The sequence below is a fragment of the Anneissia japonica genome, unplaced genomic scaffold, assembly GCF_011630105.1.
Source record: "Anneissia japonica isolate Jap-2015-1 unplaced genomic scaffold, ASM1163010v1 scaffold287729_len363858_cov192, whole genome shotgun sequence".
Classification (NCBI taxonomy): domain Eukaryota; kingdom Metazoa; phylum Echinodermata; class Crinoidea; order Comatulida; family Comatulidae; genus Anneissia; species Anneissia japonica.
In genome coordinates, this window is record NW_022733453.1 from 235,794 (window position 1) to 249,035 (window position 13,242).

At 32.8% G+C, this 13,242-nt stretch overlaps 1 protein-coding gene across 1 annotated transcript in view; it reads left to right on the forward strand.

Moving 5' to 3' along the window:
• Positions 1-3,478: 3,478 nt before the first annotated feature.
• The window catches only part of LOC117116197 (neuropeptides capa receptor-like), a 24,974-nt gene continuing 15,210 nt past the window's right edge, over positions 3,479-13,242 (forward strand). Inside the window, exon 1 of the mRNA XM_033260195.1 lies at positions 3,479-3,533. The gene's annotated coding sequence lies outside the window, so the exon portion shown is untranslated. The remainder of the gene's footprint in view (positions 3,534-13,242) is intronic.

The following is a 13,242-nucleotide window of genomic DNA, read 5'->3' on the forward strand; positions in this document are numbered from 1 at the left end:
ATGGTGGGGTTCATGGGAAGATAGTTCAATAGTTTATGTTGGCCCAAAATTGTGCTTTTAGAGCACAATATTAGGGATCGGATTGCCGATCACAAGTTTGTTGGATCGGCGACTTAAATAGTCTAACGACGAGTGGTTCAAGTTTGCCCAAACGGGGAAAATTTCTCCTGATTCCCGATCCTGCACTGGCGCCGCCACTGGCCGATTACCATCGACGGTCATAGACATATGATCATACATACGGAACGTGGACGAATTCGTTAATGTTAAAGCAGACAAAATTCAGGGTAGGACAGGAGAAGAGAAACTCGAATACGTGGGCTGAGGAGTTCAACTGGTCATTGGAACTGCTAGAATTGTTAGGACCACAGATCTAAACAGAGTTTATGTTGGCCATATTGCCTTTGTTGAAAAAGTTTAGGTTGAGCATTTCTCGCCTCTATGATAAAGGAACCAAATACAAAATGAAGACCCATATCAGTGATTTAGAGGATAACTGATAATAAATAGACAATTTGACCACTTTATGCCCGGTAATACCAAATTATATTGTTTTTCAATTATTGATTCTGATTCAATTATCAATAGAGTCGGAGTCATCATAACATTTCACCTTCATCAAGTCAATCAAACTCTTTTTGAATAAGTATTTAATAATATTCCATACTGTAGCCATGAGGTGTGTAACATTCAAAGAAGAATCGCATATCTTCTTAAATGATATAACACGTAGGAAGTTGAAAGAAGAGATTGTAACTGAGAGTACTGTACATCCCGACTAGAATTGCGGTAGCGTCGTGCTAATTATCATATTAGTCATACAGTGTCCTACTTTCTAAACATATTATAAGCATCGAAAATATCATAATATTAGTTCTCTCCGAGAAGAGACCAAAGCGTTTGATTATCTATAACAGATACTACCATATTGTACCAATCGTTGATTCGATGTCGAATTATGAAACGTGGTGCTTACGCCTCAATCTCTGATGATTAGTGCAAAAATTTACTACAAACACGTAAAATAATTATAATAATGAGCGTTTATTTTTTTTTATTACTCAGTACTGTTTCGATTTTAATTGTTAGTCCTCTCCGCTAAGCGGGAAAGGACCAAAGCCTTTGATTATCTATAACAGATACTACCATATTATATCAATCGTTGATTCGATGTCGAATTATGAAACGTGATGCTTACGTCTCAACCTCTGATGATTAGTGCCAAAATTTACTACAAACACGTAAAATATAATAATGAGCGTTTTTTTTTATTACTCAGTACTGTTTCGATTTTAATTGTGCGGGAAATTTACTCATGAATATTACATTCATGTTGACTTGAACTTATTCAGTATTAAACAGATACAATGAATTGCAACAATACAAATTAATGAAATATTCAAATATGAAAAGTCCTATCTCCAAAGAAGTTTAAAAAAAGTGTATAATGCATGTATACTGTAGTATAGCTCATGTTGAAAAAACTAGTTTCCAATAGAGTTCTTAGAAATAATCCGCTCCATTATTTCATGAAGACATGTCCATGTAAACATCGACTGCGTTCCTAAACTTTAGGCAATGCCAATTGTTACACCAGTCTTAAACAAATTCCTAATTCTGTTAGTATGTCTGTAAGTATTCAAATTTAAAGTTATTCAATTAGGGAGAACATATAAAGTTCAGTATACATCTAAATAAAGTACAAAGTATAAGAAACGGCAAAAACTCAATAAAACTGACAATAGAATATACAATAGAATAACAAACTTCTCTACACCAGAAATGAAATTGAAATTATTTCAATCATAACCACGATCATGACTTAATCAATAAATATGAACATCAAAACATACAGAGGGCAGAAGGAGTTAAAGTAGAAAATCAAAGTATGCTGATGACACAGCATTTTTAGGCCTCAAATAGGAAAGTGAATTTAACTATAGAAACACAGTGTCATCCTTTGTTAATTGGTCTGCATATAACTACCTTAAAATTAACGAACAAATGACTAAAGGAGGATGGTAACGAGGCAGTCCCTGTGTTAATAAACAATGTGAAAATGGAGATTGCGGCGCACCATAATACCTTACAATTAATAATAATTTAAATTAGCGTGAGCAAGCCAACATCACTAGACTTAAAGGGAACTCACATCTTTAGTTTTTGAGAAAACTTAAATTTTTAAATGTTGGTAACACTATACTTAGTCTGTTCTGTAAATCGTTTGTTGAGAGTGTCACTATTTTTGGTTGTATTATATGGTTCAGTAGTTTAAGAAAGACGGATATTAATAACATTCAAAGTGTACTAAATAAGGTTGTAAATTAATAAATAAAGATATCTCTTTGAAGACTTACGCCGCCAAAGAATTTATAAGAACACCTTTGCCTTATAAGACCTTATAAGACGACGGAAATCATCTACTTTTGATTGAATTTAAATGGCTAAACTCAGGAATGAGATTACGCTCTGCTAATTGTTGCACCTCCAGATTTTTCAAATTCATCACAGTGATGCTCCATTAAAAATAAAACTCAATTGTCTATGATGTATTTTTAATTTAGTTTGCCATGTGTCGAAAACCAATCTTATTATTATTATTATTATTATTATTATTATTATTATTATTATTATTATTATTATTATTATTATTACAACACGCTTTTTCTCATACTTTTTAAGTTGTAATAAAGGCACGCGCACTCGAGTCGTGTATTATAAGAAATTCAGATGTTTGTGGGCGGAGGAAGAGTACCGGTTGGAGTATTTGGGAAGTATTTGAGATTTTTTGATTTTGTGGAATTAGTAGACGGTAGACGCTCTTGGATGGCATCTGAAAATTTAAACTTAAAATAGAAAGTATATGTTTTACGAGAGTACTACTGCATGTATACATGAGAAGCACACACACAAGACGAGTGACCATATTTTTTTTTCGAGGTCACCAAAGGGGGGAGGGGGGGGGTGGCTAGCCACCCTATTCACTCCCCTAGATCCGCCACTGAAAATAATCTTAAATCTTGAATCTTGAATCTTGAGAATACTCAATGATCATGTTGTTGTAAATCAGTATAAAATTAAAAAAAGTATAGGCCTACAGTAAATTAATTTACGTTTCATTAAAGCTAAGTATTATAATCAAAAACTTTCAAGCAGTAACTTAAAATAATTAAAGTTTTCGATGTTAATGCACACATCAAAATTAAGACTGGTGTAACAACAGCCAATGCCTAAAAAACACACACCGAAAAAATGTTGTTTAAATTTATCACATTAATTACAAGTTAGTTATTACCGATTTTAAGTTGAATAGGTTACCTTGTATACGATGATAACTAAAAAGTTGATAGTGGGCCCTCTATCGATGCCGCAGGGATTCAAAAGTCACATGACTGTAAGTTATTGAATAATAATTGCCCGGTGAAAATCAGCATTCATATGCCAGTGCACAGTGGTTAGCTAGTTAGTGTATGCTCGTAGTTCTACTTTATCACAGCTCGAATTGGATTCAAATCACTGGAATAATTGGACAGGTAAGACTTCAATTTAGTTGTATTTCACACGCGTAAGTTCAAACTAAATTTGTTTAATAGGCTAGGCGCGCCTTATTTATTTCATTTTCGTTGACATTTTTTATTTTATAATTTGATGGTTATTCTATACGCGTAGTTCTACTTTATCACAGCTGAAACAGGATTCAAATCACTGGAATATTTGGACAGGTAAGACTCCAAGTTAATAATAATTCACACGCCTAAGTTCAAACAAAATTTTCTATTTTTATGCTAGACGCGCCTTATTTATTTCATTTTCGTTGAAATTTGATTTTATCACATTGGTAGCATTTAACATATATCTGTCCATTAAAACTAACGATGACGTTAAGTTAAAAAAAATAAAATGGATTTTGACTTCTATCTTGGTTTTAAACTAATGATGCAGTAGACGTTACTCATAAGGAAGATAATGACAAATCATTAAAGGCAAAGCGATAATTTTGGTGTTACCACTATATGTAATTAAGCCATGCAAAATATCATTCCGATACCACAATCAATAATGTTATTGGTCCGTAATAGCGTAAATGTCGAAAAATAATTAATCTTCTCAACGAACAACTCGGTAGGATTATCATAACGATTTTCTTCATCAACGTAATCATGTTAGTCGTCTTTTTTTAATATAGGCCTACCATATCTACTAGTCAATAGAGGAAAATATAAACATACTCCTTTTAAGAAAAGGAAATATGTTTTTCTTTTGTCTCATTATCTCATTGTTTCGTCTTGACGTGGATGCACAACATTAAAAACGCTTGCAAGACATTTACAATGGAAACAAATTATGTCTTAAATTTTACAAATTGAAGAATTTTGTATTAGACCTATCATTACCATAATCTCATGCTAAATTTATCAGAGGTAACTTTTAGAATTTCCGGTAGTGTTTATTTGTGTTGCATAGATTTCTTTGAACAATTGACTTATCCGTAAACGTAAACGCAACACAATCGTAATTTCTTACCAGTATCCTGTCTGATCGCTAGTCGTTTCCACTAACCGCAATTTGTAAAAATATAGCAAAACGGTATTAACCCATCCTATCTTGTTTTGATAACGTGGTCTTTTATTTTTTCCACTATATATTTTATTTTGTTTGACATTTATGTATCTAGGAAAAGACATCCAAGTGAATTGATTTGTTCACTATGTCATCATGGATTATAAATACAGCGGAAAATGATTTTATTTTCGATTTGGATTTTTATTACATCGGGTTAAATTTAAAAAAAATCATATAATTATATAACTTAATACAATCTCATATGAGTTAATGTGACGCAACGATTATACAACATACGACCGGTCAATGAGTCAATTATGCTCAGACTTCGCTCTGTAAACCTTTTCATTATGCGCATCTTAAGTCTGATAAAGTGTTTCCTAAATTCCGACAGAGTATTTTAGCAAACCGAAGTTCAGAATTAGTTGATCAACATGGAAGCGTCATTCCATCCCACATGACAGTGATTCAATGGTACATTAATTCCTCTCCATTTCAATCTGGAAGATCATTGGATTCATGGCTTAACATTGGTGATCTGAATAATTGTGTACCGAATTCTCAATCTATAGACTCGTAATGTACGCATTACATAGGTGAAACATAGAGTTATACTAGTACACTTAATTTTTTTAAGTGTGTAGTCATCCGTAATCTGACAGGTTTTCCCAAATGGACCCTAACGCTAAGCCCCTCCCCTTTGATACTGTAGCTGTAAGGACACGCGCGTATTCTTGACACTGTTGTGATTGGTCAATTGTTAAGTTTGATTGACACTCAGGAAGGTCCATTCTTTACAAATTGTTGTATATATGTAAATATATTTACGTGCATGTGTCAGGTGTCAGGTGTTTAGTTTTCCAAGGTTTTAAAATATTCATTGCATATTTTACAAAGCCTTGAGAAAAAAAAACCTATCCTAAAGGCAAAATACAAGCATAATATCCAAGGAAGCAAGCCCGAATCTGAATCTGAATATACTAATATAAGCTTATAAGTCTTGCAAGAGTTACAGAACACTCGAACGATAATCGGAGTGCGTTGAAATCCCGAAGAGGACAAATAATTTTTATTTCTTCTTAAACATAACTGATGAAGGTCTGTTTTTCATAGATGGGTCGTGTCACACCACGAAAGGAGACCGATTTTCAATGTTCATTTGATTAAATTTCTCAATGCCTGGCTCCATTAAACGAGTCTTGACGTGTTACATTGGTTTATCAACATAATTGAGTTATTTATTTTATATAAATTTTAATCCTATTCTGTGATTGGTGATATAACCATATGTCTCCTTCTTAAGCAGTTCCGAACCGCATTCAGTGGATACCATATAACACATAACACATTTTATAAGAACACTGAGGCTACAAATTAAGATTAAGGCAAATTTTGAAGACAGATTAAGAAAGAAATTAAGACAAATTGAGGCTGAGGTAAAATGTCAAATGATTTTTTTTTAAACTAGAAAAACCAAAAAAATGTTATTTGTCCTTATGTGCAATAGGTGTGACTATGGAATACCGTCTATAATACAGTACAATAACAATTTCATGTGTTTGAAAAGTGTGTAAAAATAAGAAATAAAAATCAGAACATTTTGAGCATGAAATCGGCAAGCAAAAAAAAAAAAACAAAAAAAACAAAAACAAAACAAAAAACACACACACAATATGGGCAATATTTTATGGGTGCCTATAAAAAAGCATAACTCCGAAGGGAAGTAATGAAAAAAAAAAACAAACAAGAAAAAAAACCAAAAAAAAACCAAACAATTCACCACAGCATACCGTACACTATAACGTGAAAAATGGTGGCGTTTGTATAGCAAATGTAACATAGTATAATCATAGTATAATTGTGAGCATGTTCTTCTCAATAATCTTCCATTGTTGCTGAAGTTAATTCATATTTCCCAAAGAAACATGGGGAGACAAAATGAAATACTTCAGCTGAAAAGTAATCCTATCAGCGTGGCTCTCCAGTCACTGCACATAATCAAAGCAGTACAAATACAACGATAAAACACTTATTTAAAGTAAAATAATTTAGGCCAAAATATTACCATTGAATAAAAGGACTAATAACGAGATTTTAAAAATTAAAATAAGAAAATAAAAAACTAATTAAAATTAGGTCTTTAACCTCAGTTTGAATTCCTTACCAGAGAATCATTATACATAGAGATAACATTTTAAAACAATAAATATCAAAATGAATTTCATTAAACAAATCTTAACAATAAATACAGTACTAAGGTACAATCTCTGTTCCATAGTTGCTGCTCCAAATTCCAATTCAGTACAGAGGTTCTTGATTCTCCAGAGTGGTTTATTAATAACAGTAATATGTTGCTTATGGTGAGGAACCCAGGCAGGCGCAGCATAGAATTCTATAACGGGTCTACCCAAACCATTAAATAAACGTAAAAGTATAGTGGTGTCATAGCATCCAATATAAATATTAATAATCACAAAATAATGGTAAATTAATAAGCGCTTGAAATATGAATCGTTTGAGAAGAAAATATTAATTTAAAATGAGAGACAAACTGACAGTGTGGTAAAAGAAACAAAACATTAGTAACTTTCGTAAAACATATTACTGATGCTATGACGTTGTTAATATACTGCGAAATTTGTTTTAATACAGACATTTTTGCTATGATCATGCCTATCAATTATAAAATATCTTACATGAAATTTCTGGAAACTGTGGATATATAGGATAGTGTGAAGAAGTACAAAATGTGGATTGAATATGAGTTGAAATATGTAAGATTCCAAGTGTAATATTTTTTTAAAAATTTTTCATAACCTTTCTAATTTGCTCTACGTTTTTTCCCACACTCCCAAAGATCCTACGAATAGACTATTTTGTTCCCCTATGGGTCCCGAATCATCATTATGTCTAACTACCGGTATTTGATTATTTTAATTCTGCCAATATTTCAAAAAAGATTTGACTTTACATACGATGTTGATGCCGATGATTATGCTAAGTTGTACACGAAACCTTGTGAAATTGTTAAATTTTTTGTTTGTTTGTTTAAATTGTTAATTTATCATTTTATACTATGTGTGAAAATTGGTTGTTGGAACTTCGTTTTACTTATCAAATAATTGTTGGAATCCATGACGCACTAGAATTGTATTGATTCTTAAATTCAATATATCCAACAATGTACACACCACGTTCATCATCATTTCAGATGATTGGGGAGTTGCCCCGGTGTTTTGGTCCAGCCTCAACAGGGGACATGGCGAAAGCCTTTATACTGACTACTATGGGATCGACCATAAATGGAGTAGCAAATCACAGGAAACTTCTGCTGAGCACGTAGAGATTTTCACAAACATAAGTGTTATACAGGGATGAATGTCTGAAAAAAATCTCTTGTTACAAGCATTAACACCAGAAAACGTACATAATGACTTGTTATTTACATTTTGTCTAATGTTTTAGAAAAGGATATGGATCACTAGATCATTTAGACATTTTCAGTATGTACGAACTATTGTTTGTAATTTTTTATTGATCAATGAATATTTAAACTAGTCTTCAAAAGTTCTTGCTTGAAAAAAACAATTGTAAATGGGGATTAGTGTTGTAGTGCGTTGTCGTAGATTTTCTTTTTGACTCAATCCGGGCGATCCAGATACATTATTGGTTCGGTAGGATCAGAAATAAATTTATAGGTTTCATATTTATAAACTTTCTTAGTGTTGCTTTGAATGTCCTCCTTTGGTGAAAAATGTTGGATGAAAATTGATAGCATTGTATTTATTTAATAAGTGACATTGATGTCGTGATTTTATATTCGTTAATCGTTATTTTATTCTATTATTTTGGAAATATGTTTGCAGTGCCAGTATGGCCAAGACAATTAAAATTAAAACTAATAATATATCTAGAAAGGCACAAGTTATTCATCCAATTTTATTGTCCAATCTCTACCGTGCACTAGTTTTCCATTAGTGCACGACTTGCTTGATATTTTGTTTAGGTTCGCGTCCAAAAGGCCAATTCAACTTGTTTGTATCACCATACTAGTATCCGAAATACGGACTCTTTGTGAAGAGATCCACGAGGAATATATTGATATCCAGATTGTGAGATTATTAGTGTATTACTTGAAGTGAAAAGGCACACAGTTATTGTTATATTTCTTTTTCATTATGGAAATATTAAAATTTATATCATAGGATTAGGCCTAATTATATATCGAGTATATTTGAAGGTGTTAAAACCTAAGCATTAATCCAAAGATATTCAATTTTATAGCTCAGGGGTTAAGATGCAATGTTGTCAGAACGCCCTCTGCCGAGAATGCGCGAAGCAATCGAAAAAACAAATTTGGAACCCTGTGTTCATGTCGGTTACGTGTTGAACGTTGGCGGAATACACAAAAACGACATGTATCTCTTTTTTTGAGACGCTACTCAATACTGCAGTTTGTAGTGTAGGGAGATTATTTAATACTATAGCTTGTCTATTAAATTTACACAGTCAAACATTGTAATTATTATTATCAGGCCAAACTAAAAATTAATAAAATGAAATGTGACATCAATTTACAAAACCTTTAAAAATCACATCAAGCAACACATTTTAAACAAGGATTTATTTTCCCCTTTTTCTCTTCTTTTTTTTCCTGTTTGAGTTCGGGTGTTTGTATATTGTATATCTCGATCGACTTAAGTTTCGGCCCTAACTTTTGGACATCTCTGGATCTGCTGTGGATAAAAATGGTACAAAATACCATGAATTCTTGTGACGATTATAGAACATAAGAGTAAGTATCCACTCAGCGAGAGTTCTGGGTGTCATGAAGTTGAAAAGGTATTACTAAGTCATCATTTCTTGTACAAAGAACTGTATTACCGGTAATAGTCCTTTAATGTTTTCAAGTATTTTCACCCCTCGCGGGCTCGTTAAAATAGCGTCATAGCAGCTAATGGCAAACTTTGTTGGCACGGGGGAAATGGGGATAAAATGTATACGTTAGAAATAATAAATTTATATTGCAACTAAATGGCATACCAACAAAATGGGTTTTTAACAATAAAATTTAATTATGTTTATCATTTATGTTTTGCAAACTGTCATTATTTATTTGATCTGTTTACACACGTAATTCTCTTCTTGGACATCGCTTGCCAAATTCTGATATTTTCAAATGCAGCCGATGCGAATGAAATTCTCCTGGGGATGTACTTTGTTGTTGTCGGAACGATGAAGAAGACGAATTCACTTTACTTCTTTTAGCACATTGTTGTTAGTTGCTAATGAGGAATCATTTGGGTCTTGTGTCATAATATGGCACTTTTCTATATTCATAAACATTCTAAACATATTGCAAGATAGTTGAGTTCATAGGTGTTAAATTAAAGTGAGGCTGCGGAGGAAAAAAATGTTTTGATATGTTGTTTTTCTAAGACAGAAAAAATTTGTTTGACGAAAACCTGGGGAACGGTGAATGAGATACAAATATTTAAAAACTGGGGGAAACAGGGGCGTAACTGCACATTTTTACACCTTATTCCCCCCAGTTTTTAAATATCAAAAAATCTGTATCTCATTCACCATTCCCCAGTTTTTCGTCAAACAACTTTTTTCTGTCTTAGAAAAATCAGTTCTACAACATATAAAAAATTTCGGAGCCTGCCTTTAAAACTTTTCAAAGATTCCTGTATTTTGGATAGTGTCAGTTGATATATTAATATTTTTGAGAGAAAATTGTTGGTCTAAGGATTTTAACCCATCATAACAAATTCCTTAAATACATTAATTATCTAGATCATCACAATTTTTGAAACCATCCCTATTAGGACTACTTTATTCCACCATAGATAGTATAATGATTTCATGCACTAATAATAGTTCTAGCGTCATCTGCTAATGGTAAACTATAAAACTAGGGGAAAATAAACAAGGCAGTGAATATAATAGCAATAAGTGATTTATATTGTAATCGACGTGTACACTTAATTGGGCAAAAGTTAGTATGGTATGATATTTAATATTAGCTTGAACTGGACACACTATGCCGACGGCATTTACTTGGCCGGCTTTACCGATTTCAATGATCCGCGGGTAAATAGGGTATCTAGATTGTTGTTCTTTAAAATTGCCCTATACAAATCTTGTATTAATAATTTGATTATTTATTTATAAATAGGCCTACTAAAATAGTATAGGTCAGGTAGCCGCAATATATAAGGCCTAAAGTAAAGAGCAAAACATAACTTTTTTTGAAAGAAGCCAGGCTTTTCAGTCACAGAATAGACGAAATTTTAACATTACAATTATAATTTTTGTGTAATTCGCATTTAAATATAAAGCGCGCGTAAACACGCGCAAATATTCGAATTCTAAAATAAATTCTAAATCACGCTTTTGATAATAAACATTTATTAATTAAGTAATAACATCATAAACACAATTAAACATGTGAAAATACTGTGTAATGTACCTAACTCATATATATTTTGCCTGCGTTCGTCGGGAAGATTTGGACACAAAAATGGCCGGTGTGTACCACGTGATATTCGCAAACCGAAGAGCGGATCATGCCGCAAATCTTTATATGGCTCTGCGTTATTATACAATTTGCACGCGGAAATCGCAGAGAACGCTATCTTGTGTTTATAAGATCTTTGCCGTTCAGACTTTTAATGAGCAGGTGGCGTTGCATGGTCAAAGGCTCACCAAGTGTGAAGATGCATTGGTCAGTCGACGGTCGTAGGCCTACGACTGTCGGTCGACTCGATTCCACGGAGAACTCAATGCGACGATAAGCGTGCAACGGATAGTTTCAATGAAAAAGGTGGCGTCACGTCGCCATGTGCTCAGAGAGAGTGGAGATAGATTCGTCAGCCGATGGTCGTACGAAAATTGGCCGACGCAATTCCATGGAAAACGCAGCACGCACCGCTCGCAATGGAAAATCAGCAGGTTACTTTGCGTCAACCGTTAGGAAGAACGGAGGTGAATTCGACGCATGTGTACACGTGGTTTTGTTATGAGAACATGTTAACGTTAATTAATCGAAACACGAGATTCATGTAATGTATCATTACATTACATGAATCTCGTGTAATGTAATGATACATTACATGAATCTCGTGTAATGTATCATTAATTGTATTTGACTGCCTCACACATAATAGTTGCACATAAAATAATAATCAATAACATATGACCAAGTAAAATAAATGAAGATATATGTATAGGCCTATATGGGACCTGTAGCTTTTTCTTAACATACTTCCAAAAAAAAAAGGCATTGTGAAACCTAAATAACACTAATTCCAAATTCTGATTAGATATTATTGTCCTAATCCAATCTATACATACAATAGCATCCAACCAGAGTTAGTAATTATTGATTTAAGACTGCTGCAACAATAGCCACACCCTTAAAAAAACACTTTTAACTATAGGCCTATTATATCATTTGTTATTATATTTTATGTTCACCTATAGGCCTATAACCTATATATTTTTTTTTATTATCGGGTTATCATAATTGACTTTATGATGATAATTAAACATTTATGAAATAAATTCCTTGGTTAAAGTTAGGCCCTTGAAGAAAAAAATGTTAATATGTTGTACAACTGATTTTTCTAAGAAAAAGGGGCGTAACCACCTTTTGCCACCAGCTTTTCAATATTCTAAAATCTAATTAACCGTTCCCTAGTTTTTGCGTAAAATATGTTTTCTGTGTGTCTTAGAAAAATCAGCTGTACAACCTAGTAGTTAGTAGTAGTGTAGTAGTAGTTAGTAGTAGTGTAGTAGTAGTTAGTAGTAGTGTAGTAGTAGTTAGTAGTAGTAGTTAGTAGTAGTGTAGTAGTAGTTAGTAGTAGTGTAGTAGTAGTTAGTAGTAGTGTAGTAGTAGTTAGTAGTAGTGTAGTAGTAGTTAGTAGTAGTGTAGTAGTAGTTAGTAGTAGTGTAGTAGTAGTTAGTAGCAGTGTAGTAGTAGTTAGTAGTAGTGTAGTAGTAGTTAGTAGTAGTGTAGTAGTAGTTAGTAGTAGTTTAGTAGTAGTTAGTAGTAGTGTAGTAGTAGTTAGTAGTAGTGTAGTAGTAGTTAGTAGTAATGTAGTAGTAGTTAGTAGTAGTGTAGTAGTAGTTAGTAGTAGTGTAGTAGTAGTTAGTTCTTTATTCACACTCTCAAACAAAAACCAGCCAATTCTGGTTTATGAATGAAAAACTGGACATATTAAAAACATGCAAAAATACACAAATTGAAAATTAAAAAAAAAACAAACATTTCTTAATATATAAATTACTTAAACACAATAGACTGACGTAAGCAGAGGCTTTGATAAGCAAATTCAGCTCCCTATGCCGTGGTTGCCGTCGTCAATGGGTTGATTTGAACAATATATTCATACAAGTGATACGGTATCTGATATCATTGTAGAACAGTGTAATTAATTTTCTGTACAGTTCAAGTTGCACAGACTGCATTTTAAAAAAAATCATCAACCGGTTTTTATAGCGCCCTGTTTCAATTTCAATATTTTTGCATATAACATTATCAGCATTTTTCCCCTCCGGGGCCTAGCTTTAAAGTTTTATCTAGGTAGGCCTATAATACTGGTAGTTTAACACAGGTTGTATGCTTGTGTAATAGTTTGTGTCATAATGGAGCACTTTATAAACACACACCGT